Source organism: Pan paniscus, chromosome 6, assembly GCF_029289425.2.
Source record: "Pan paniscus chromosome 6, NHGRI_mPanPan1-v2.0_pri, whole genome shotgun sequence".
Taxonomy (NCBI): domain Eukaryota; kingdom Metazoa; phylum Chordata; class Mammalia; order Primates; family Hominidae; genus Pan; species Pan paniscus.
The window spans coordinates 22,084,602-22,109,212 of NC_073255.2; the positions used below are offsets into that span (position 1 = coordinate 22,084,602).

General features: G+C 36.6%; 1 long non-coding RNA gene across 1 annotated transcript in view; it reads right to left on the minus strand.

Moving 5' to 3' along the window:
- LOC129398399 (uncharacterized) overlaps window positions 1-24,611 on the minus strand; it is a 232,678-nt gene that overhangs the window by 186,370 nt on the left and 21,697 nt on the right. Inside the window, exon 2 of the long non-coding RNA XR_010112723.1 lies at window positions 5,805-5,881. This is a non-coding gene — a long non-coding RNA (uncharacterized LOC129398399). The remainder of the gene's footprint in view (window positions 1-5,804; window positions 5,882-24,611) is intronic.

Below are 24,611 nucleotides of genomic sequence, written 5' to 3' on the forward strand. Positions count from 1 at the left end.
TCCTACCTTGATGGAATGGCTGAGTTATGACTAGGAAGACAACTGTGACCAGAGCTGGCAGCACCTGGAGACATTCGTCTCTATTTATTCCCTGATTCAAAATAAAAGAATCACTCCTCAACTGAAGCTATGACCCTGTGGATTACTCCTTCCTCCTTGACACTATTTCTTTAGTTGGCTCCCAAGATGCCACATTCTCCTTGGTTTCTCCTATCACACTCTTCGCTCATTTGGGTTCTTTTGCTGGTTTCCCTTCTTCTTCCCCACTTCTTGTCTTTTCATTCTTTTAATAGTGTCTTTAGAAGAATAGACTTTTTAAGTTTTAGGAAGTCCGATTTATTATATTTTTATTTTACGGAGTATGTTTTTGGTGCTACAACTAATAAATCTCTGCCTAACCCAAGATCACAAAGACTTTCTCCCATGTTGTCTTCAAGAAGTTTTACAATTTTCAATTTAACATTTAGGTCTATGATCTATTTAGAGTTAATTTTCATGTATGGTGGAAGATATGAATTGAAGTTCATATGAATTAGCCGTTGAGAAAATATAAATTAAAACCAAGATAACTTATCACCACATATTAAAATGGCTAAAATAAAAATTGCTGACTATGTCAAATAAAAAAATAAAAATTGCTGACTCTATCAAGTGCTGGTGAGGATGTGGAGCAGCCCATACATTGCTGGTGTGAGTGCAAAGTGATGCTGCCACTTTGGAAAAGAATTTGTAAGTTTCTTGCCAAGTTAAACGTGCATTGCCATATGACTCAGCAATCTCACTCATAGTATTTACCCTCAAGAACTGAAAACTTATAGTCACATGAAAACATGTATATGAATATTTATAGCAACTGTTTTTATAATTGCCAAAACTGGAATCAGCCAATATGTCCTTCACTGGGTGAATGGACAAACAGTTGTTGACACATACAATGGAATACTATTCACCAATAAAAAGGAATGGACATTCAACAACATGGTTAACTCTCAAGGCATTATACTGAGTGGAAAAAGCCAGTTCGAAAGTTTACAAAATATATGATTATATTATATGACATTCTCAATTATAAAATAGGGTGATGGAGAACAGATCAATGGTTTTCAGGGAAGGAAGAAGGGAGAAACATGACTCTAAGGAGATAGCATGAGAAGGATTTTTGGGGTGGCGGAACTTTTCTGTATCCTATTTTATATGAACCTATACATTTGCCAAAATTCATATAACGATACTGAATAAATAATGAAAAACTGCAAATCTAATAGAATTCTTATGCTCATAAATATGTTCAGTTGTGCCTTGGTACCTTCTTTTCTCTGGCAATCTACTCATATCTGAAAGTAAATGGAAAACTAGGAATTGACTGATCAAAATTGACATTACTAATGAAGTATCAGAGATATATATTAACTTGATAAGATTAATTTTAGTAGAAACCAGTTCTTCTACAGATAATTTTAGCTTCATTCTCATTCTTGTATTTATTCATCTCAGAAATATATATTGAGTGCCTACTATGGGCCGGGAAGTATTTTAGGTACTGGGATAGAAGAGTGAAAAAGCAAAGTCCCTGTACTCACATATCTTACTTTCTACTGGAGAGAAATGGACCAAAACCAAAACAAATAAAAAACACACAAATAAGTATAGGGAACATCAGGAGTAAGAATTCCTGTGAAGGAAAAAGCAGAATGGAGGGATGGAGAATGAAGATGGTTGGGAGAAAGAGAGAGTTGCTATTTTAGAGGCACTGGTCCTGGAAGGGGCACCAAGAAAGTGATATTTATCTTGGCAAAAACGTGACAGAAGATATGGCTATCTAGATGTTCCAGAAGAGGGTAGAATAAGGACTAAGACCCTGAGGGGATTCTGGATCTGAGGGGTTCACAGAACAGCAAGGAAATGAGAGCAGCTAAAGCAGCATTAGGAGGGAAGCTGTGGCAGTGTGGTGGCCATGGGTCAGGTCTCACAGTGTAGTCCATTTAAAGAGTGAGTGAGATGCAAAACCACTCGCAGTTTTAAAGAACAGATCCATGATCTGAAATGTGTTTTAAAAATAATTGCTCTGGGCTGGGTAAAGATCAGATCTTAGGGTGGCAGAGAGATCAATTATGGTGCTATTGAAATTGCCAGAGTAAGAGATAATGATGACTTGAACTAGGTGGGGATAGAGATGATCAATAGGTTATCAAATTACAAAGCACATTAGCATAAAGACTTACATTACATAAATATCTCAGTGTAATAAAAATATTAAAATGCTAATTTTTGTTCCTCGATAGCCTAGTTAGCATTCTGTAACAAGGCATTCATTTTTCTCAGTTTGATTTTATTATGAAATTATTATGTATTTTTCTTATTTGCAGTATTAGGTTAAAGGATAATCTATTTTAAGTGGAAAGATACAGCATATATCAAGATCTCTATAAAAATCCAAGGCCATATTTTGGAAGTTATATTAAATATAATAATGACATAATGAGATATTTGGAAAAAATGAGATTGATGATTTTCTCCTTGTATCTTACTGGAATTATTTGAGGATAAATAGTTTTTTAAAACAAGCAAGACAAACAAGATCCTCCTCACTGCCAAATCAGTGAACTTCTCAATTTCAAAAGAACTCTTTAGCTACTGCCTAGAGCCATTTCCTCATTTTTGATGACAGCAAATGAGTGGTTCATTTTCTGTTTTACAGTGTTATGCCCTTCAGCAAATTCTGAATAAAACTGCTGCACTTGTTTGGTGAGAACTTTTTCAACATTTCATGCTGAACATATCCACTGTTCATAACCAGAGCAGATAAGTTCAAAGACTAAAGGCAACTTTCGAAACACAAATGCAAAATAAAATGAAAATATAATAATATGAAATCTTAACATTGATTTGCCAATGATCTGTCTTGAGTTGTTTATAAATCTGACCATACCTTTGCAGTGCCAACCCAGGCTGGCAATAAGACATTTAGGACCAAGATTCCGAACAATTCATGCATGTTTCACAGGCCAAAGTTCAACTCATCATTTAAAACTTTTACTCAAGACCTTATAGAATCAAGTCATGCTTTCTACAAGTCAAAACATCTGCTGGTGCGCTGTTCACCTCCTTGTAAACATTGCCTAATGTATGGAGAAAAAAAGTCATATAAAACAAGGTAGTCATGATAACTGTTCAACACTGTCAGCATAGTCAAGAGTCACCATTTCTCCTGAATATATTTGGTGCTGCTTCTATTAAGCAAAATACCTTCCAAACATAAAACTCTGCTATTTAAAATTCAGGCATAAAAACATTTTCCTGGGGCTAATTTATATTTAAAATCTCTACCAATGTCTATGTGTCAGCACTCAACCATGACTTCAGTTTACTGTCAACACACAGATAGACAAAGATCGTGCATAGACCATATTGATCAAATTATTTCTTATCAGAGTCTCATTGAAATGCAAAATGGTTAGTACTTAGAAAACCATATAAATCAATTATCCTAATCTGGAACTTGCAGACAGAATGTCAAATGAAATTTTAAGGTCTTATTTTATCTGCATGTGAAATTGAGAGCTGAGAAATATGAGTTTGCTAAGGATATTTTTGGTTTGTTAATGACAATAACAATGCATGCTCATAAAAAATTATTTTGTCAGGTATGAGTAACTTCTATGGACTTTCTCATTTTTAGCTCATTTATAATAACTTCTAATTCCTGACTTAAACTATAAGGTAGAAAAGATGACGTGGGAAAAGAGAAGAGTAGTTCAGATTCAGTGTTTGAATGTGAGGTGTCTGTGGGACTTTCAAGGAGAGATGTCCAGGAAGCACCGAACTTGTGCATGTCATGGTTTAGGAGATAAATCTGGGCTAAAGATGCGGGTTTGTGTCAAAGGATATTGGTGCTAGATGCAGCTATGTATGTGGAAAAATAAGGACATATGAGGAAGAAAAGCCCTGGGCACACCAATGTTTATGGGATAGTAGAAGGGAAGTCCCTGAAGAGAAGGGAAAATAGAGGACAAAAACAGGGCATGGTGTTAAGGCTAGGGAGGAAAGCGTTCAAGGAAGGGAGAATGGCCAACAGCATTATCAGAGGATGCTGAGACATCTGTCTCATGAATTTGACTAGTCTAGGTACTTCATATAAGTGGAATCAGACAATATTTTTCCTTTTGTGGCTGTCTTATTTCACTTAGCATATTATCCTCAAGTTTCATCCATGTTGTAGCCATATGTCAGAATTTCCTTTCTTTTTGAGGCTGAATAATATTCCATTGCACCAGTATGCCATGGATAAGAATTCTTAATGTGCATCTGGTAACCTAAACTTTATGGAAATACTGTCTAAAAAAGTTATTAAAAACTGAAAATTGAATTTTGATTGAATTGGTTGAAACAATTGGAAGGTATAGAGTCCTGAAACTACAAACTAATTTAGACAGTTTCTGATAAATAACATTCGTACGTTCTCTAGCATAGAACAGTTAATACTGGGAGAAACAAAACAATAATAAGAGTTTAAATTATATGAGTATATGATTATTCAGATAATTTTGGTCTTTCTTCTTAAATGCTGTAATAGTTTTTTTTTCCTTTTATACCTTTATTTGCATACTTATCTGGTTCTTTTTTTTAGAAGAAATTCCTAGACATAGTATTACCAGGTCCAAAGTTGGGTGGGTGTGTGTGTGTGTGTGTGTGTGTGTGTGTGTGTGTGTGTGTAGTTTTTCTTTGCTTGTTTCTAGTTTTATGGAGTTTTCTTTTTTTTTTGAGAAAGACGGGTAGTGGTTGCACAACATTGTGAATATACTGATGCCATTGAATTGTATACTTTAAAATGATTAATTGTATGTGAATTTCACCTCAATGAAGAAAAATGCTGTAATAGTGGAAATTTTCTTTAAGCTTGGAATTGAGGTTGTATTTTTACTACAAATGTCATATCCCATGTGTTGGTATACAATGCTGGTACATTTATAATTAAATGGATTAATATTATAGTTCATTATTCATAAAAACAGAAGGAAATGAGCTTTTTAGAGATACCTTTGCACATATGGTTCTCTCTGCTCAGTATCTTTTCCAAAGTTAGTTCATCCTGCAAGGCGCAACTTATTGCCATTTTCTTATAAGAGTCTTCCTCATCACATAAAAATAAGTGTTTCCTTCTTTTCATACTCTATTATAGCACTTAGCCTCTGCCTGGTTGGGTCTGTTCCCTCTGCTGAACTGAAGGTTTCTTGAGAACAGGATCATGCTCTCTTCCCCTTTGTATTTATCAATCACATAGTATATATACAGTCAATGCTAGTTATGTTAAAACTTACTGTATATAAAGCATTGAGCAATGTCCTTTGGTTGACAGTCACTGTTCTTGAAACACTTAGATATAGTCAGTATAGATCGACCATTCACACATGAACTCACTTAAGGACAAAGGCAAAACACTTATCCAATGCAAAATTATAAGCAATAGAATAAGTTGGTTATAACACAATTATCTGTAAAATACCATGGGTGTGTATCAAATTATTTCTCATGTAACAAAACACCAAACAGAAAGAATTAATGTGTGCGACCAAATATTGAGCCTTAGATGTGGCTAGTTTTAAAGATCTGAGGATAAAAACATGCAAAACAAGACATTCTGGAGATAGAAAAACGACAAAGGGAAGTGTGTCATGGGATCCTGGAAAACAGATTCTTATTAGGGAAGTGGGCAAAGATAATCTGGGTCTCTAGAAAAAGATTAGAAATCTCTGAAGATGTGAATAATGACAAAATGCCTGTAATAGAGTTACAAATTTACTCACATCTCCACTCAGATTTGGAAAGAAAATGTTGTCTCTTCATTTCTCTGTACCAGTCAGATTGTCTCCATGATGTGCACCTACAGGGTAAGGAGAACAAAAAAGGAAAAATCTAAAATATAGTCCCATTTGAAAAACTAAATCCATTAGAGTATTAGTCCCTGGTAAAATGAGCAGTATCTTAGAGGACCTCTTCTTCAGCCATTATCTAAATGGTATTTGCAGTTTGGGAGCATACAGCTTATTTGACATCACAGGGGCTATAGGAAGGGGTTACCTCCTAGGGCCTCACTGGTTTGTGCTGTGGGGCAGCACAAGCCAGTGAGGCCCTGATCTGCTGTATGGGCCAAGTGGCGGTGGAGCATCTGTGCAGTGTTCTCGCATCTGCTGAGAAAGTGTAAGCTGGGGGAACTCAGGGTGTGGACATTCTGGACTTGGTCAGGGCACAGTTTTCTTCCTGTTGACTTAGCCCCTCCTTAAGCCTCACAACCATTTGGCTACACAGCCCCTGAGCCCTGACTTGAGAGTTCTCTAGACCAACCTGACTCTCAGTTTACTTCCACCTGTCTCCCTCAGGGCACACAGGTACTTGTGAGTCCTATCTCTGACCCACAGGAGGCAGATTAAAGGAGGAAGCCACACTCAGGTCTTCTTTTGGTCTACTCTCCACCACCAAGTGATCTGCTCTATTGGGCCAGCCAAATATGAGAGCCTTTGGGGGCATCTCATTCCATGTCACACATCTTCTCCCATGAGGACTTCAGCCTGGAAAGAGGAGATCTAGACACAAGGGTCTCTCTGGCTTCCTCAATCTGCCATTCCCTTTCTCTTCCATTCAACTCTTTGGACCAACCAGACAAGATTTTCCTTCTTCCTTTTTGACTAGAACCTCTTTTTCACAAAACTCTGTGATTAATCTTGCTAGGCCAGCTTCTAGAAGTTTTAAATGGGAAAAAAGGGAATTTAGAAAATCCTCTCAGATATATAGTTTTCAAGGCTACTGTCTGTCAGCACACTGCCTTTTAGAATATCTTTCCTTCTCTGCGTTTTTGTTGAAATTCGCCTAATTTCCACTAAATTCCCAAGTCCGACTATGGGAAAAAAACATTCACAAGGAAATATAAAAAACATAAGCACATTAGATTTCTGAAAATATTATGTCCATATATTATACCTATCCCCCTAGAACTCTATTCTTTCTCTAACTGGAAAAATATATAGATTATACTCCTGTGCTCTCTGAAATTTTCCTTAAGAGAAAACTGAAGTTTGATTTCTGAACTTCTAATGCACTTTCTTTTCATTAATTTTTCCATGTTTATAGATTCTTTCTGGGTAATTAATGTTACATTCCTTAGTTTTCTAATGTTATAAAAATATGTTTACTTTTAATTATTAAGCAGTTCATATTAATTTGTGAATCTTAAAGATAAAAGCTAACTGAGTTAGTAAAAGTTTTGAATCAAATATACTAGCATTTAAATACCCTCTTTGAACTCCATTGGGTTTATTTATTTTCTTTATGACCAGTTCAGTTCACAATGCTGATTTTAATCCAAATATTTGCCTTCCAAGATGCTGGTTCTACCATTTATAATCCATACTGTACCTCTTTGTAGATTACTGCTTGGCATTGCTGCAAAGTGAAAGAGAATTTAATTTTCCTGAGGCTGTTTGATTATATTTACCTACTGAAGTTTTCATTGTGAAACAAGCCCTATGAACATTTACAGAATGCATGTTTCCTTTTTTTCTAAACTCTTTCTAGTAGAATTGGTTCTACACCAGTTGTTTTTAAACAGTGGAAATATAAATATATTTTGGTCAAAAGGAAAAATTTGAGAGTGTACATGGATAGCTTCTGAGAAGGTGGATCAAAAATTCAATTATGTGATTTCATCAAATAAAAAAGTAGTAGACACAGTTTTTACTCTAAGTACCAGTCATATCAATGGGAAAGGATATTTAAACTACAAGTTATAGACATAAATTCATTTTAATTATTGTGCATTTTCCCTTACTGTTCTATCAGATTACCATGTATAGCAACTTGCCATTCAGCAGTTACTCATTTCTAAGGTTGTAAATGTCGAGAAATACCAGACTATCACCCTGGACTCTGTAGTGTGATTGTTTAATGTGTATGTGGTTTCATACCCAAATGAGTCATTCTGCCAAGAACCTTGAGAATATCGGTCTAGTCTAGACATTTCAATCTTAATGATTGATACTCAGCTTTGGCATAAGATTATGCATCATTAGAAAGAGGATGTAGGTGTAAAATGGTTCTGTGCAAATACAAACATTATATACTTAAGCCCACAAAATCTTGACTAGTCATTTCCTCTGCTAAACCTTTCCATTCCCACTATTTTTTTTAAATCATCACTTGTATCACCAACTGCTCATCAGTAAACCTCATATCTCTAGAATAATCTCTGCTGTCGTATTTGTATTTCTAGCATATACTATGATGTCTGACTTAGTAGCTTCATAAAAATCTATTGAATGGGCCAGGTGTGGTGGCGCATGCCTGTAATCCCAGCACTTTGGGAGGCCGAGGTGGGCAGATCACCTGAGGTCAGGAGTTTGACAGCAGCCTGGCCAACATAGTGAAACCCCACCTCTACTAAAAATAAAAAATTAGCTAGGCATGGTGGTGGGCTCCTGTAATCCCAGCTACTCAGGAGGCTGAGGCAGGAGAATCGCTTGAACCCGGGAGATGAGGTTGCAGTGAGATGAGACCATGCCATTGCACTCCAGTCTGGGTGACAGAATGAGACTCTGTCTCAGAAAACAAACAAACAAACAAAAAAAATAACAACAAAACAAAACAACCTGAAAACCAAAACCAAACCAAAACAAAAAATGTATTGAATGAATACTGACTTCAAGGGACTCAGGAGAAAGCCATCTTGTATGTACCTCTGATATTTTCATCCAACACTTCTTTTCCTCAATCTTTTTCCTAGGTATTTCTACAGCTTCTAGGGTTTTGTCACTGTTCCTCACAATGTTCTCCTATTTTGTCAACCAGAAGATATAATAGCTCTGAATGGTCATATATATGTTACTGTTATCAGCGCTTTTGTTTTATAGGAAAATTGAAGAGAATTGGAGATTTTAAATTTAGGAGAGTGTCTTTGGGAATATCAGTCAATTGAGGATGAATAAATCTGCTAGTGATCATCATACCAATTCATATGAAAGTTTTAAAAAACTGGATATCAATTTCACCGCATGCTACTCTTTGGGGGCTCCAATCTTTAGAAGAGTTTGGACTCAACTTGGTAAACACATTTTGAACCCAGCACACCTCTCAAGAAACATCTTGATGAGCATGATATAGAGGGCATACCTTGCCAAAGAGTAAAGATATATATTTTATCTTTAATGAGAAAAATGCTGATTTTTCATGGGATAAGAACAGGAAATCCTTTTAGAATCATCAAGGGCAGCATTAAAATGGGAGATATAAGATGGAAAGTTTGATTTGCCTAGGAAGAGGAGAGTAAAAATGCTGTTTGAGTTTTGAGATTTGGAAAGAAAAAATGCCCACTGCTTTGCTTGAGCCAAAATCAAGGCTGTAAGACAGCTGATATGTTCAGTTGTTAAATTATAAGCAATTCTATACTGGTTGGTATAATAGCTGCTATATTTACCCTATTCCTTTTCCTGGAAATAGGAAAAGGAGTAAGAGTGGTCTTTGGGTTTGGGGATTTGGAAAGAAAAAATGCCCACTGCTTTGCTTGAGCCAAAATCAAGGCTGTAATACAGCTGATATGTCCAGTTGTTAAATCATAAACAATTCTATATTGGTTGGTATAATAGCTGCTTTATTTGCCCTATTCCTTTTGCTGGAAATAGAAGAACTTCCAGTTAAGTAACTAATTGGTGAATGCTCAGGAACTTCCAGGACCCTTTCCCAGCACTACAGCTTGCTTTAGTCCTGTTTCATCTATACCCAGATTGTGTTAGCCCAGCTGGAACATTCTGAGTTTAGGCCTGCCAAACATGAGGTGGTAGAGTTCCTTTCATGGCAAACCAGCACCCAAGATAAAAAGCAGGGCTTCAGAGGACCCAGCCCCAGCCACTCTGCCAATGTCCAAGCCTGAGGTCAGCTTCACCCCTTACAACTCTAGTGCTCCACCAGAGGGATTCTGCAGCCCCCCACTTCCTCAGGCATAACTGCCATCATATTTTGAAACCATCTGCCTGCAGAAAACAGCAATCCATGTCCATAGAATTGGTCCACCACAGCCAAGTCCTCATAGCCTGTGCTCTACACTTCACACCCGTGAAGCAACAAGGAGTAGGAAGATCTTCAACCTAAACAGCTGAGGTGACTTTGGGGAACAGTCTACCATGCATAACCCTGGGAGAGGCCTGTATCCACCCAAGCCTAAGTATTACTGGTAACTTGGCCCACAACTTTCCAAGGCTAAACTTTATTCTCTTTGACAGGCAGGGCATTGAGACAGGAACACCGCAGTCTGGACTGAGACATCAAACATGCAAAAGCACCTGTGAACTGTGGAGAGTTAAGATATATTACTTCTTCCTGAAGTGTACTTAGACAAAATATTGAAAAATAAATAATCATGCTCTCATTTGGAAGAAAATTCTTTGCTGTCTGTTTTTTTTTTTAACATTGATCAACTTTCCTCTTGATCTCAATAATCTATTGCCTTTTTTGTCTAGCTTTTCACTATAACACCTATTTCTTAATGGTTATTGACCTCCCAAAGATGTCCATGACCTAATCCCAAGAACTTGTCACTATATGACTATATTATGTTACATGGCAAGAGGTTATTAAGGTTGCAAGTAGAATTAAAGTTGTTAATCATCTGACTTGAAAAGAGGGAGATTATCTTGGATTATTTGCATGAGCCCAATCTTTAAAAGCAGAGAAACTTCCCTGACTTTCTGGCCAGATAGAGAGACTTGACAACAGAAGAATGGCCAGAAAGATGCAACTTGAGAAGGATTCAACCCACCTGTTATGGGTTATACGTTTGTGTCCCTTCAAAATTCATTTTGAAACTTAATCCCTATTGTGATGGTCTTAAGATGTAGGGCCTTTGGGGAAGTGATTACAACATCAGGGCTCTGTCTCTGAGATAAATGGGATTAGTGCCCTTATAAAAGAGGCTTCAGAGAGCTGCATAGTTCTTCAATCTCTTCTGTCAGGTGAGAATACAGGAAGAAGGTGCCATCTTGGAAGCAGAAGATGCAAGTCCTCACCAGATGCTAAATTTGCTGGCACCTTAATTTAGGACTTTCCAACCTCCAGAACTGTGAGAAAAAAATTCAATTATTTATAAATTACCCAGTGTATGGTATTTTGCTACAATAGCAACAATGGACTAGGACACGACTATTGCTCACTTTAATGATGGATGAAGGGGACCATGAACCAAAGAATGTGAGCAGCTTTAAAAGCTGGAAAAGGCAAGAAAATGCATCTTCCCCTAGAGCCTCCAAAAAGGAATGCAGCTCTGCTGACACTTTAATTTTAGCCCAGTGAAACTTGTGTTGGACTTCTAACCTATGGAATTATAAGATAATTAATATGTTTTGTTTAAGCCATTACATTTTTGGAATTTGATACTACAGCAATAGAAAACTAGTATACCAACTATCCCTGCCCCAACCCCACCAATACCAAACGAAATAAGTTTATAATACTAATGACACTACTCTCTTAGGCCGCATTCTCTGAAGCAAAGAAAGATGAAAGCTGTCCCTCTGAATTATCTTTCATTTGGGAGACATTTGTTTTGTTGTTGGTCTCTGGTCACAATAGCCAAGATTTGGAAAAAGCCAAACTGAATAATGCTGTGGTGAATGGGCTTGCAGATATTTCTTGAATATAGTGATTTTATTTCCCTTGGATATATACCCACAGTGGGATTGCTGGATTATACAGCAATTCTTTCCTAATTTTTTGAGGAACCTCCATACTGTTTCCCATAATGGCTATACCAATTTACATTCCTATTAACAGTATACCAGGGTTCCCTTTTCCCATATCCTTATCAACACTTATCAGGGATGAGGTGATATCTTATTGTGGTTTTGATTTGTATTTGTATTTTATGATTTTGATTTGTATTTGTATTTTATGATTTTCTTGATGATTAGTGATGTTGAGAACACTTGCACATATAGTATCTATTGGCCATTTATATGTCTTCTTTGGAAAAAAAATGTCTGTTGAGGTCCTTTGCTCATTTTTATGTCTCTTATGGTCCTTTGGCCATTTGTATGTCTTCTTTGGAAAAAATGTCTATTGAGGTCCTTTGCCCATTTTGGGTCATTTGGGCTTTTGCTACTGAGTTGTATTAGTTGCCAATATATTTTGGATATTAACCCCTAATTGCATATATGGATAGCAAATATTTCCAATGATTCTGTTAGTTGTCTTTTTATTTTGTTGATTGTTTGCTTGGCTATGCAGAAACTTTTTATTTTGATGTAGTCCCAGTTGATTATTTTTGCTTTTGTTGCCTGTGTTTTTGTTGTCAAATCCAAAAAATAATTGCCAAGACCAATGTCAAGGAGCTGTTCCCTTCAATTTTCTTCTAGGAGTTTTATGGTTTCAGGTATTATATTTAAGTCTTTAGTCCAATTTGAGGTTATTTTTGTGCATGGTATAAGATAAGGGTCCAATTTATTTTTTTTGCACGTGGAAATCCAGTTTCCCTGTTTCCCCAACATTTATTGAAAATTAATGGACCATATATGTAAGGGTTTATTTCTGAGCTCACTATTCCATTCCATTGGTTTGTGTCTGTTTTTATATCAGTATCATACTATTTTGGTTACTATAGGTTTGTCATGTAATTTGGAATCAGGAAATGTGATGCCTCCAACCTTCTTACTCAAGATTACTTTAGCTCCTCAGAGATATTTGTGGTTCCATGTGACTTTCAGAATTGTTTTTTCTATTTCTGTGAAAAATGCCATTGGGTTTTAATACAGATTACACTGGATCTGTAGATACTTTTGCGTAGTATGGACATTTTAACAATATTAATTCTTCCAACCCAGGAATGCAGAATATATTCCCATTTTGTGTCTTCTTCAATATCTGTCATCAATATTTTATAATTTTCAGCACACAGAACTTTCACATCCTAGGTTAAATATATTCCTAAGTATTTTATTTTTTGATGCTATTGTAAATGTTCTGTTATTTTCACACAGTTCATTTTTAGCATATAGAAATGCAACTAATTTTGTATGTTGATTTTGTATCCTGCAACTTCACTGAATTAATTTATTAGTTTTAAATTTGAGGGGTAGAGTCTTAAAGGTTTTCTCTATATAAGGTCATGTAATTTTCAAACAGAGATAATTTTGTTTTTTCATTTTCTCTTTGAATATCTTTTATTTGTTTTTCTTGCTCGATTGCTGTAGTAGGACTTCCAGTACTATATTGAACAGAAAGTAGTGAGAGTAGGCACCCTTGTCTCAGGTTCCTGATCTTAGGAGAAATGCTTTCAGCTTTTTACCATTAAGTATGATGTTAGCTGTGGACTTGTCATGTATGGCCTTGTTATATTCCTTTTATACCTCATTTGTTGAGCATTTTTACCATGAAAAAATGTTGAATTCTATAAAATGCTTTTTCTGCATCTATAAATGTAATTATATGACTTTTATCCTTCATTTTGTTAATGTCGTGTGTTGCACTTATTAATCTGCATATATTGAACCATCCTTGCATCCCAGGGGTAAATTCCACTGGTCATGCTGTATGATCCTTTCAATGTGCTGTTAAATTCAGTTCACTAGTATTTTTCTAAGGATTTGTGCTTCAAAGTTCATAAAGAATATTGAACTAATCATTTCTGATAGTGTCTTGTTATTAGGGTAAGGCTGGCCTCATAAAATGAGTTTGAAAGTGTTCATTCCTCTGCAATTTTTTGTAATAGCTTCATAAGAATTGGTATTAATTCTTCTTTAAATATTTGGTAGATGTAAAAAACCTGCAGATGTACTGCCTGAATCTAATACAGAAGTTGAAATTATTTTAAAAAAATTTTTTTCTTATATGTTTGGTAGAATTCTACAGTGAAACCATCTGTTCCTAGACTTTCCTTTTTGGGTCATATTGCTTACTGATTCAGTGTCCTTACTTGTTTTTGGTATGTTCAGATTTTCTATTTTGTCATGATTCAATCTTCATAGGTAGTACATTTCTAAATATCCATTTCTTCTAGGTTATAGAATTTGTTGACATAATTGTTCATAGTAGTCACTTACAATCCTTTGTATTTCTGTGGTATCAGTTGTCTGTCTTCTTTTTCATTTTCGATTTTATTCTTTGATTCTTTTCTCTTTTTTAATCCATCTAGCTATAGGTTTTTGAATTTTGTTTTTCTTTTCAAAAAACCAACTGTTTTGTTGATCTCTGTATTGTTTTTCTAGTTTCTATTTCATTTACTTCTGTTCTGATCTTCATTATATCCTTCCTTCTTCTAACTTTGGGTATAGTTTGTTCTTTTTCTAGTTCCATGGGGTGTAAAATTAGAATATTTGAGATATTTATTTGTCTTCATGTAGGTATTTATTGCCACAAATATCATCTTAGAAATGCTTTCGATGCATACCATAGCTTTGGTATGTTGTATTTCCATTTTTGTTCATTCAGAAATTTTTTGATATTTTCCATTTTGATCTTCTTTGACCAACTGATTGTTCAGTAGTGTGTTATTTAAATTCCACATAATTTTACCTTTTCCATTTTTTCTCCTATTATTGATTTCTACTTTCAAACCACTGCGGTCAGGAAAGATACTTGATATAATTCCATTTTCTTAAATTTGTTAAGGCTTGTTTTGTAGCCCAACGTATAATTTATCCTGGAGAATGTTCTGTGGGCACTTGAGAAGAATGTGTATTTGCTACTGTTAGATAGAATGTTCTGTTTATGTCTATTACGTCCATTTTGTCTAAAGTACAGTTCAAAGCCCAATGTTTCCTTATTGATTTTCTATCTAGTTGATGCATCCATTGTTGAAAATGAGGTACTGAAGTCCTCTACTATTATTATATTGCTGTTTATTTCTCCCTTCAGATCTGCTAATATATGTGATATGGTTTGGCTATGTCCCCACCCAAATCTCATCTTGAATTCCCATGTATTGTGGGATGGACCTGGTGGGAGGTAATTGAATCATGGAGGCAATTCTTTCCTGGGCTGTACTCGTGATAGTGAATAAGTCTCACAAGATCTGATGGTTTTATAAAGAGGAGTTCCCCTGTACAAGCGCTCTCTCTTTGCCTGCTGCCATCCATATAAGACATGACTTGCTCCTCCTTGCCTTCTGCCATGATTGTGAGGCCTCTCTGGCCATATGGAACTGTAAGTCAATTAAACCTCTTTATTTTGTAAATTGCCCAGTCTCAGGTATATCTTTATCAGCAGCATGAGAACAAATACAATGTGCTTTATATATTTAGATGCTCCAATATTAGATGCATATATATTTACAATTGTTATATTCTCTTAAAGAATTGACTTCTTTATCATTACATAAAGATACTCATTGTCTCTTATAACAGTTTTTGACTTAAATTCTATTTTGCCTGAATAAATATAGCTTCCCTCTTCTCCGTTGGTTTCCATTTGCAAGGAATCTTTTTCCATCTCTTCACTTTCAGCCTATTTTTGTCTTTAAAGGTGAGGTAAGTCTCCTTAATCAGTATATAAATGGGTCTTATTTGTTAAAATTCATTAGAACACTCTGCTATTGATTAACTTAATCTGTTTATATTTAAAGTAATTTTTGATAGGTAAGAACTATTTAAATCTATTGGCATTTTGTTGTTTTTGGATTGTTTTGCAGATTTTGTTCTATTCCTCTTCTCTGTGTTCATGATTTTATAATGTTGTATAATGGTATGCTTTGATTCTTTTTTCTTTATCCTTTGTGTATCTACCATAGATATTTTTCTTTGTGATTATCATGAGACTTATATAACACTTTTTATTGTAGTATAGTATCAGTCTATTGTAAGCTGACAATAACTTTGATTGCATGAAACAACCCTACCCTTTATTCCCCACCCTACCTACATTTTATGTTTTTTGATGTCACAGTTTACATCTTTTTATATTGTGGATCCATTAACAAATTATTGTGTCATTATTACTTTTAATGCTTTTGTCTTTTAACCTTTATACTTAAAAGTGATTTACTCACTATCTTTACAGTATAAGAATGTTCTGAATCTGACTATATATGTATCTTTGCCAGTAATTTTTATGCCTTCATATGACTTCATGTTACTAATTAGCAGCATTTTATTTCAGTGTGAAGAACTCCCTATATCATTTTTTTGTAAGGCAGTTCTAGTGGTGATAAACTCCCTCACTTTTGTTTGTCTGGGAGAGTCTTTATCTTTCATTCATTTCCATGGGACAGCTTTGCTGGATACAGTATTCTAGGTTGGCAGTGTTTCTTTTTGTTTTTGTTTTTGTTTCTGTTTCCTTTTAGCACTTTGAATATACCAACCCACACTCTTATGGCCTGCTAGGTTTCTGCTGAGAAATTTGCTGATACCGTTAGATTCCTAGATTCCTCTGTATGTCACAAGGTTGTTTTTTCTCTTTCTGCTTTCAAAATTCTCTTTTATTTTTTACAGATTATGTGTCATTGAAGACCTCTTTGGTTTGAAGCTGCTTATAAACTTTTGAGCTTTATATTCCTGGATATCCATATTTCTTAGCAAATATGGGATGTTTTGAGCCATTATTTCTTTAAAGAAGGTTTCTGCCCCTTTCACATTCTCTCTTCTCCTTCTGTTACTCTCATAATGTGCATATCATGCCACTTGCTGGTGTCCTACAAATCACTGAGGCTTTCGTCACATTTTACTTTTTATTCCTTCAATTGGATAATTTCAAGTGACTGTCTTTGAGCTCACAGATTCTTTCCTCTGCTTGATCAAGTTTGCTGTTGACACTTTCTATTGCATTTTTCATTTCATTCATTGTATTCTTCATTTCCATAATTTCTGTTTGGTTCTTTTTCTTGATTTCCATGTCTTTATTGACCATTTAGTTTTGTTCATGTATTGTTTTTCTGATTTGTTCAGTTTTCTATGTGTTCTCTTGTAGCCCACCAAACTTTCTTAAAATAATTATTTTGAATTATTTGGCAATTCATAGACATCCATTTCTTTGGAATCAGTTATTAGAAAATTATTTATACCTTTGGTGATATTGTGCTTCCTTGATTCATGTTTCTTGTTCCTTGCATTGATGTCTGCCCATTTGATGGAGCAGTCACCTCTTCTAGACTTTACAGACTGGTTTTGGTGAAAAAGACCTTCACATGGAGGTGGGTGCAAGAATGCCATGTAGGTGGGGTGTGACAATTCCAGGTTTGCTGAAGGCACAGTCTCTGTGCAGGTCTGTCAGCTACGGTCAGCATCAGCAAAGGTTGCAGTGGTCCTCAACAGCCAAAGCTCTGGGTGTCTGCAGTGGTGGCAAGGACCATTGGGATCCTTGATGATAAAGGCTTTTGGGGTCCACTTAATCTCTTTTTCTCCCACAGGGGAAGTTGTGGCCAAGGGGATCACTCTGGGTGCCAAGGCTGGCTCATGGACGCTCATGGGGCAGTGGTATCAGTATCTGATGCATGGCATCTATGGAGTGTCACAGAGTTGGGGTCTAGAATGTAGGCATGCATGGAGGAACTACAGCTCCAGAGTCTGTGATAGTTGGTGGCATGGGTTTCCAGGGCTACTGCAGCAGCATTGGTAATATTGCATGAGGCTTGGGTGCTTATGGAGCAGCTAGGGAGCTAGAACAAGAAAACAGGCATGTGCAGAACTACAGCAGCTCTGGAGTTCAGAATGTGGATGCTCCTGGTGTGGCAGTGACTTGCTGTCCTGGGCACATGTGCTCACAAAGCTGTCACAGAGCTGGGGTCCAAAGAGTGGGCATGCACAGAGCAACCACAACTCAAGGATCTTGGGTACAAATAAACCTACTGTGGCAGTGGCTCTGGTGTCCTAGGAATAGGCGCTCAGTGTGGCCATGGAGCTGGGATCTGGAGCATGGGCATATGCAAGCAGACTGCAGACTGTTGTTGCAAGGTATGGAACAATATGCCTATGCACATACCTGCTCTAGCAGTGGCTCTGGTGTCTATGATGCAGGAACTCAGAGAGAAGCCATGGAGCCAGGGTTAGAGCAACAGTAGCTCTAAAGTCTGGGGTGCCAGCTGGCCCACAGCAGCAGTGGCTTTGGTGTATGAAGCATGTACATGTGTGATGCAGCCATAGAGTCAGGGTCTGGAATGAAGGTATGCACACAATGGCCACAGCTCTAGGGTTCCGGGTATGCATAGGGTTGGTAGGGCAGTGATAGCCCCAATCCTAGAGTAGCAGGAAAGTGGCTCCTTCTTGGCTAGAGGGTTGGGGAAGCAGCTCCCTCTCCCAGGAGGTGCACAGTGTCAATTGTTGCTGGTTACCTTAGTGGCAAAAGCTGAGGCATCCTCTGTGTAGCAGGCCACTGTGATCCATGCAGATGAACATTAAGGGAACCTCCATTGCCAAAGCTATGGGGAATCCATGGCTGTGGCAGGGTCTACGGAGGTCTTTAATGGCAAAAGCTTCCAGGTCCTCTGAAGAGCAGGCCACTGGGGAATGCAGTGGCACCTGATGCATGACTGACATTGGTAGTCCCTGCTTTTCTTTGTTACTAGCCATCTTCAGATGTCTCAAGTATACTGCTCTCTCCAGCAATCCTTTCTGTGCTGTTATTATCTGTTTTTTACTTCACTATGTTCCCACAGGTTTTTGTTTGTACTATTAAGCCCTTCCAGGGCTATTTTCATTTGTGAATAGCGGTCTGTTGTTTCTGTGGGGGAGCAAAGGCTGGTATCTCCTACTCTACCATCTTCCTGATATCACTCTTATTACTTCTGTTTTGAAGGAAGCAGCAAAGTATGATGCGACAGAAATTAAAGAAATCAAACTAACAGGCTGATTTCATATCCTGACCTGGTACAGAGAGAGCTTAAAATATTGTCAGAAAGAAAAATCAGGAATATGGTATCACTGAAGTTTGCTGAACAAGTTAATTACTTGGAATTACCAAGTAGATTTATAACCAGAAGTGATTTTTTTGAAAGATTAGATATTTCCTTTACAGACTGAGAAGTAGGCACTATGACATGTGGCCTGAATCTAGGCCTCATAACAACCCAATAAATCCAAAACTGGGCATGCCTCCTGTTAAAGAAACCACATCTAACATTATCCCCTTCCTTTCCAAGCCTTCTGCCTCTGTGCTGCTCGTGCTTGTCACCCTCTTAGATCAGAGAGTAAGAGCTATACCCTGGCTCCTAGTCTCTTACTCTTCTCACCAGCCCACTTCTAGCCATCAGTACTCTTTTCAGAAAACACAAATGTGATCTGATCTTTCCCCTGCTCAACATCCTTCAATTAGCAACTCGTCCATAAATAACAGCAGGTAAACTCTTGTGGTTGGGATTTAACTTCTCTAGTGTGTGGTTCCTACTTTGCTTTCCAGCCTTACCTCCTGTTTGTAATGTGCCCTCCACTACCGCTAACAACTTCACCTCCAATATACTCTAACTGCAAGTGTCCAAACATTTCTTGCATCCTGCTGCCTCTGTACAGAATAGAACAAACTTGATATTTTTAATGGGAAATTCAGGGTTTAGTCCATCATTCACCAACTTTGACTTGGTACAAGTCACTTTCCCTCTCTCTTCCTTGATTTCATTGTCTATAAATAGGAAACTAGGAAGCATATATACTTTACAGCGTAGTAGTCAGAGTCAAAGGAGAATGATGGTGAAAGCGCATTTTAAGTTGTAAATTCACTTCTGGATGATAGTTATTATAAATATGGCCATTCCCCTTCCCAATTAGATACTTAGCTCCTGTAGGTAACTGCCTTGTCTTCATTTTGATATCCCAAATCTCGCAATAATATCTCCTCAAAACATGTGTGCTGAATTGAATGAAAACATTCTGTATTTTAGGTCCTAACAATTACAACATGCATCATTAAAGGTTTACAAGATACAGGACTATGGAGGACAGAATTCTCACACCCTCACAAATCAATTTTAAAGAAGCCTACAGATGAAAGACTCCATCTCAATAATATGCATTCTGTTTTCAAAAAGTAATTAGGTCAAAGGAATTAGCACTATTATGATAGGTCTTATTATTACTACTTTTCTTATGCTATTTCTAATAATAATACTATTTACAAGGATCCTGGGAGCTACATAATAGGTAAAGTACAGAAAAAGTCAATGACTATTTTGTAGAAATTTTCACACCTTTAGCATTCATAAGATCCATGAAGTATTAGCATTCATAATTCATAAGATCCATGAAAAAGTTTTCAAGATGAATTATTTTTAAACTAAAGGGTAAAAAAATGAAGGAAAATTGAGAGGAAAAGAAGATAAAAAGAAGAAAGAAGCTGCCTTTGTTCATTCTTAATTGTATAATTGCATTTTATATTACAATTACCCTTTCTTTCTTTACAAATGGTACTGTCTGAGAAGGAAAGAATCGGAGAACATAGATTTCGAAAGCTAAAAGTTTCCTTATGGGTTATCAATTCTGCTGTAGTTTGGATATGGTTTGTTTGTCTCCCCAAAAATCTCTTGTTGAAATTTGATCTCCAGTGTGGTGGTGTTGGGAGATGGGGCCTGGTGGGAGGTGTTTGAGTCTTGGAGGTGAATCCCTCATGAATAGATTAATGCCTTCCCTCAGGGGTGAATACATTCTCACTTTCTCAGTTTGTACAGAGTTCTTAGTTCTTAGTTCTCACTTCTTAGTTCTTAGAGAGTTGGTTGTTAAAAAAGAGCATGGTACTTCCCTTCTTCTCTTGTTGTCTCTCTCACCATGTGATTTCTTGCACTCAGGCTCCCCTTCACCTTCCACAATGAGTGGACGGAATCTGAGGTCTGTACCAGATGCAGATGCCAGTGCCATGCTTCTAATACAGTTTGTAGAACTATAAGGAAAATAATCCTCTTTCCTTTATAAATTAGCCTCAGGTAGTCCTTTATAGCAACACAGGATAGACTAAGATAAACTCTGAACTCCTTATTTTTCAAATGAAGAAACTGAGGCATAACGACGATACAGGAATGGCCCAGTGGCTTAAAATCTAACAGCAGATTAACTTTCTGCAAATTGATTTGACAGTTATCTTTAAATATATATTCCTTCTAGAAAAGCAGACACTGCTGCTTCTGTCTCATATAATGGTCTCTTTATTTCCTATCGAGTCTCTCCAATGTGACAGGAAGTGGTTTTCCTAAAGCTATGATTAATAGCCTCTATGGTTTGTGAGGCACCGCAACTACAATGCAGGGAACAATACTCTAGTGCCCTCACAGAGTTTCTGAGCCTCCCACAGCTACTAATTTACTATGAGGGAGTAGTTTCTAACTCAAGAAGATTAGATTCTTCTTTATTATATCAGTATCCTTTTATTTTGTTAACCTAATGCCCTTAACATTTCCCACCATTATACTTCTTTCCTTTCTTTTATACCCAAAGTCCTTAAAATAAGTAGTGTATGCTTACCACCTCCTTTAACTTTCTCACTGTTTAATCTGCTTTTTGGCTGCTTTCCATATGCCAATATTCTGCACATCAGGGACTTTCCTTTTAGACGAATTCAAATGTATTTCCTTAATCTTCTCCCTCTTGATTCCTTGGTCATATTACACAAGTTAAACTATTGCCCTTCTTGAAACTCTTCCATAATTTGGCTTCTATCATCCTGAACAACAAACTTTCCGACCAACACTGACCACTCCTCTAATTATAACTTATCCTCTTGTCTCTTTTCTGTGGGTATTTCTAAAGCTTACTGGTCTTGTTGCTCTCTTCTCTTGGCAAATTTATCTATGCTGATGGCTTCAGTGACCATGTCAATGTTAATGATCCCCAAATCTTGGTCTTTATTCCTGATCACTCATGAACATTCTCTTATAACTCCACCTGTTCTCTTAGATCTTTGCTATATGCTAACTTATGTCTAAAGCCAAAGTCATTGTCATACTGACTAAATTGTGCTCCTCTCCGATATACCATTTTAAAAAACACTAGAAATTTCTTTTTTTATATGTCAAACATATAGTCATCTTTACTCCTACTTTAAAATGTATTTGAAGAAAGGATTATTCAATTGTATTATTTATTCTTTGTTTTCTTGGTAAATGCCTTCCTTTCTATTATCTGTTGTCATTACCTGCATCCATTCACCCACCCATCCATCCATCCACTCACCATCATGCCCTGGTTAATCTTCCTCCAGATAAACCTACTTATAAGTGATCTGTACAAAAAACCCGCAGTGCCAATTTTCACTTGATTAAGTATATTAAGTGTTCCTGAATATATTAAGCAGTTCCATCTGATATAACTGTTAGTTCTCGTCTGCCTCTAACTTGAATTCTCTCTAAATTAAACATCATGTGCCCTAGGCTGTGCTCGGTTACGAAAGGGTGGGATCGGTACAGCTGATAGCAGCTGCACTACGTCCTTTGTTTGTTCTTATTTGGGTTGGGAGCAGTTCCATGGGGAATAAAGAAGGTGGAGAGAAACATCCCACTACAATGACAGTTTATTTAATAATGTCCTCGTGCCAAGGTCATCCTCACTCTTATGAAGTATTAATTCAAAATCTCTAGTTGTCGTTTCTAGATTTTGCCAGAGAGTTACTTCCCTTCATGAGGCACAGCTTCCAACAATATAGAGCCCTTGGCTGCTTTACTTGGAGAGTCTGGCTTCTGTGCCAAATATATGTATCATTCTGTGTATTTTCTAGCTGCAGTCTCTTTAAAAGCCAACTGTGGGTAATCATCTCAGGGAATAGGCATCTATGTTGTAACCCTTGAAGAATGTTAGCAATCTTTTATTTTTCTCCATAATTTTAAAGTCTTGTTGTTTCATAAGCTTATTTATTCTCTGACTTCATTTGGCAAATATTGTTTGACAAATATTCTTGAGCTACTACCATTGGATACCAGGTATTTTGTTTGGTTCTGAGAATAAAATGTTAAATCTAATAGACCCAGACTGTGCCTTCATAGAGTGGGGAGGACAGATACCGGACAAACAATTACAAAGAAGTTTGAGGAGTATAATGAGGGAAGTACAGAGTTCTGTGGAAGCACTTGGTATTAGCATAGCTATCTCAGTTCCACTGCTTGTTGGCAGAGAGATCATAATAAAGTTGCTTAACCACTCAAAGGTTCATTTCCTCGTATGTAAAATTGTGGCCAATAATAGCACCTGCTTCATAGATTATTTTTATTAGGATTAAATTTTTTAAAAACACATTTAGCGCAGTATTTGGCACATAGTAAGTACCCAATAAATGTTAACTGCAATAATAAAATAACATTAATTTTACATTCCAAATCATTTTATTGCATTAATTTATACTTCTAAAACTTTAAAGTCGGTTTTTTAAATTCTCGGCAGCTATATTTTTTCACTTCTGACTCAAGGCTTTTAAAACTTCTTTATGTTTGTCTATTAATTCAGTTCCTCAGGCATTATTTTATTCAACAAATATTTATTGGGTGCCCACTATATACCAGACTCTGTGTCAGGCACTGATAATAAAATGCTGAGCACAACAAATAGGATCCTTTCCCTGAGGAGCTTACAGTCTACTGAAACGGATGGGCATTAAATAAACCATCACAGGAAGAAGTACAGGATCACAAATGGTCTCAACATAGGTGTAAGTACATTTAAAGAAAAAAAGATAATAGCCTTTAACAGGGCGAAGGCAAATGAGATTCAAGCTATAAAATTAGAACTAGTCCTAATGTCATGAAAATATTATACTTTCTTCTAAAGCCCCAATCCTAAAATAATAAGGATTAATCTTAAAGGCTAGAATATGTGTTTCCAATAAGCTACTTCTTTGCTCTATAAGGTAGCTGAAAAAAACATACTATTTATTACTATTTTGCAACGGGCTACATTATTCAAATAAGGACAGTTTAAACATGGTCACATCATTTAAAATGATAGCTACACTAAAACTCTGTTAACATTAGAAATATACTATTCTATTTCAATCCAACAATGCCAGCTGCAACATACATGTTTGTTTTGCCAGTGAAAACAAGCAGACACATTAATGAATACACTGATGTTTTATTTAATTTGTTTCCAGGCCCCAGCTCAAAGTGCTTTAAAATGTGGATTCTGGAATCTACCCTAACTGTGAAAACTGTGGCCAGTTACTTAGAATCTCAGTGCTCAGCTTCTTTATTTAGTAAAGTGGGGTTAACAATAGTATCTACCTGAAGTGTTAGAAGAGAATGTGACATGTGCCAGGTGTGGTGGCTCATGCCTGTAATCTTAGCTCTTATGGAGGGAGAGGTAGGAAGATAGCTGGAGCCCAGGAGTTTGAGGCTTGCCTGGACAATATAGCAAGATCCTGTCCTCCAAAATAAGGAAAAAAAAGAGACAAAGAAGAGAATGTGACATGTATTGAGAACCCAGTAATACTAGGAATGAAATGGTAGCTATAGACGCTAAGCTTAATTTTTTTCTTTTTATTTTTGTTTTTTTGTTTTGTTTCTTTTTGTTGTTGTTATTTTGTTTTGTGTGTGTGTGTGTGTGTGTGTGTGTGTGTGTGTGTGTGTGTGTGTGTCAGAGTTTCGCTCTTGTTGCCCAGGCTGGAGTGCAATGCCGCGATCTGGGCTCACCGCAACCTCCGCTTGCTGGGTTCAAGTGAGTCTTCTGAGTCAGCCTCCCAAG